Here is a 3295-nt window from a genome sequence, read left to right on the forward strand (position 1 = left end):
ATTTGGTGCAATTTGGACATGTAACATGTTCAGAATTAATAAACTTTTACTAAAATACAGTACAAACTACAGTGAAGCATATCCGCCCCACCACCGCGAGCGTAGAGTTATCGTCATTACGCAGGTGTCACGACCTCCCCTGCTGCGACCTAACCCTGAATTGTGGAAGACTGCCTTGTGTTTTGTGGTTTTTTTCCCCTGGGTGTGGCTGCGGTTTTTGGTTTCCGGCCCTTTTCCCCTTTCTCTCTCACCTGCAGGTTGCCGGGAGGCGTGTCAGCTGCGAGGAGCACCTGCACGTGATTTGCACTCCCTCGGGTTCCTGCCCTACTTAAGCAGCGGCCTGACATCCTGTCCTCGCCGGATTGTTAAGTCGTCTCAGTACGTCTTGGCTACCAGCTCGTTTGGTTAGGAACCATACCTGTACTCTGTTTGTTAAGCTGACAACTAACCTGTTTTTCCTGCGCTCAGGATCTCTACCGGACCCGTCCATGACCAACTCACCTTCCCCGCCTCCTGGATCTCACTCTCCTGCCTGTTACCTGTTTGCCTCTCTGCCTGGACCCCTTCAGCTTCCTTCGCCTGCCTGCTCTGCCTGCCCCGATCCCCGCAGCCACCGCCAGCTCCTTGACTCAATAAATCTCTGAGAACCAGCTCTTGTCTCCAGTCTATTCCTGGGTCTTATCTGAAGCGTGACAGCAGGTTTGATTTACGTTAGAAACTAATTTGTTGAATCAGAGTTGAAAGAGTTTTATGAAGTTCTAAGGAAGTGCTGAATATCTGTCAGTTTCTCTGCCATTGTTGTGTTGTTTCAGTATTATTAATGCTGTAGGTGAAACCAATGTGAGACACATATTTTGACCTAGCATTGCACTGCATCTAAAAAGCATAGGGAATCATCACATTGGCCCTTCGGAAGTCTTACTCACACTTATCCGCTTTGCTCTCATACTCTCCCTCTCAACCTCCTGCTCCATGTTTTTCCTCTGTCTATCCTCCTTGTCTCCCTCAGTGCTATGCTTCCTCCTCTTGCCCTTCCTGCTGTATGCCTCATTGAAATATGAGTTCACAGATGAATTTCATGACAAGTTGTGGCACCTTGGTGCAAAGACGAGGCTAATGAGAGGCAATTACCAAGACGCAGAACTCACTAATGGACTTTTACCATCGTTTGTCTCTAGCTGATCTTGCAGGGAGGGGAGTGAGAATGGAAGCACAGTGAGGGTGAACCACAAGTGAACTTTTGAATGTGTTCCTCAAGTTAGAATGTCAAGTGTTTCCTCCAAAAGTCAAGATTTTTAACTCATAGAAAATGTGTCATGTGTCAATCTATAATTGAAAACAATTTGAGTCAGCAGCACCAATGATATTCAATACCCACTCGGAAAGTCATCTCAAACTGGGAAGGGCAAAAAAAAACCCAGAGAATGGAGCCAAGGCATTATACAATTATTAGCAATAGCAATTAGCAGCACTAGCTTAATGTGTATGGCTCAAGGCCAGGGTGTACTTAACCTTGCAATGGCCAGTGAACAGCAGTTAGCAACAGCAATATCAGTTTTGATACCCTTTAAATTACAGGCTTATTACAATAAATAATTGTTAATAAAATATATTTATTTAAACATTATTTAATTGGAAAGACTGCCAATTATTAAGTGTGTTTGTATAGCCAAATATCACATACAATGTCTCATTAGGCATTCTAGACCCACATCATTAATGGTTTTCAACACAGACCAAATTCACACAAAAAACGTCCTCAAAACACACTCAACACAAAGAGAAAATTGCTTGGGAAAGTGAATTCAAAGAGAAAATCCCCTGTGGGTGCAGGAGGACCATGGGTGGGAAAAAGTCAATTACAAACATCAAAAGAAAGTTGGAACAATTAATGGTTACACAAACAGTAGGAGCATTCCAACTAAAGTCCAGTGCAGTAGGATTGTAATCCTAATGAAAATGTTGAAAATGTGTTGAAATCTTAGCGAATTAATAAAAAGTTGAAACATAAAGAATAACGAGTAGGAAAGAGGAATGAAAAAGGTATGACTGGGTTAATGGAGCCGGTTCTTTTAGTCACTTTCATCATACTGTAGATGAGAACATGTGCAACCATACTGACATCACACACCAAAGATGGCTACTGCTGAAGCTCTAAAAAATGTTTTAAACAAGAACAATTATGAAGATTTCAAAGGAGCCAGCTTCTTTAATGACAGCTAGGTGTTAGGGTAGAAAGAGTAGTCGCAGTATGGAGGCTCTATCTCTTGAGGATTTTGTCTGAGTTCTTGATGATGAGGAGCGCCCCCCATAACCAACACCACTGCCCCCCACCCCACTAATATATTAAAGCATGCAAAGGAAGGTTCAATAAGTGTGTCAGACCAAGATCTTTTAATATTTCATACAGTAAGGGAGCACTTCTGATACATGGTTAAAGTCCAAGATCCTTCTGGATGTCTTAGCTCCTCACCCTACCACTAAGGTGAGCATGTCATCATTGTCAGCAAAATTAAAAGGAAATTCAAGTCATGAAGCCAGGTCACCTGTTGCTCCACTTATCTCACTGTATGACTACAAATCATTCTACAGAGGATGTCCATATATTGAAAATAAGTAGTCGTGCTCTCCGAATGTCAGTGTGGGTTTCCTCCAGATGCTCAATTTTCCTCCCACAGTCTACAAGCATGCAGCTTAGGAGAACTGGTGTTTCTTTATTACCCCCAGGTGTGAGTCTGAGGGTCTCCACAAATGTAAGTTGACAAAAGAAACATATATTAGGTACAAATGCAGCACAGATTTTGTGTCAAAATACTCTTGTTGGCCTCACAGTAAGAAACTGTATTGTTTTTAGCCAATAAAGACGAATTACATGTCAACACTTGGGTTTCAAAATGCCACCATTGTACAGTACATGGCAGATATAACTGAAGAGTCAGCAGGGCATTTTTTAACCTGTAGTAAATGATTTTTTGGCCACTTGGGCAGAGCTGAAACAAGCTGGGAACACAGAGCATTGACATGTACTGCCTATTTACACATCCAACTGATAGAGAGCAACATTTGTTTGGTGTTTGGAGTTTCTGGCCACCTGATGAATGTTAGTTCAAAATTCACCCTTTTGGTTTGCACTATCTCCTGAGAGGCTCTTAAAGAGGTATGCTTTTTGGCTTTTTGCCTCTCCTTTACTGAGTTATATATCTTTTTTGTGCATGTAATAGGTTTGCAGTGAAAAAGCTCAAAGTCCACCCCAAAGGGAGTTCCCACCTTCCACAGAAAACACTGCTCTGAACTG

The 3295-nt window shown here is 42.3% G+C and overlaps 1 long non-coding RNA gene across 1 annotated transcript; it reads left to right on the forward strand.

Moving 5' to 3' along the window:
* The first annotated feature begins 289 nt into the window (after positions 1 to 289).
* LOC123961198 lies at positions 290 to 650 on the forward strand. Its single transcript, XR_006822682.1, has 2 exons — positions 290 to 378; positions 469 to 650. It is a non-coding gene; the product is annotated as an uncharacterized LOC123961198 (long non-coding RNA).
* The last annotated feature ends 2645 nt before the right edge of the window (positions 651 to 3295 follow it).

This window comes from Micropterus dolomieu, linkage group LG22, assembly GCF_021292245.1.
Source record: "Micropterus dolomieu isolate WLL.071019.BEF.003 ecotype Adirondacks linkage group LG22, ASM2129224v1, whole genome shotgun sequence".
NCBI lineage: Eukaryota > Metazoa > Chordata > Actinopteri > Centrarchiformes > Centrarchidae > Micropterus > Micropterus dolomieu.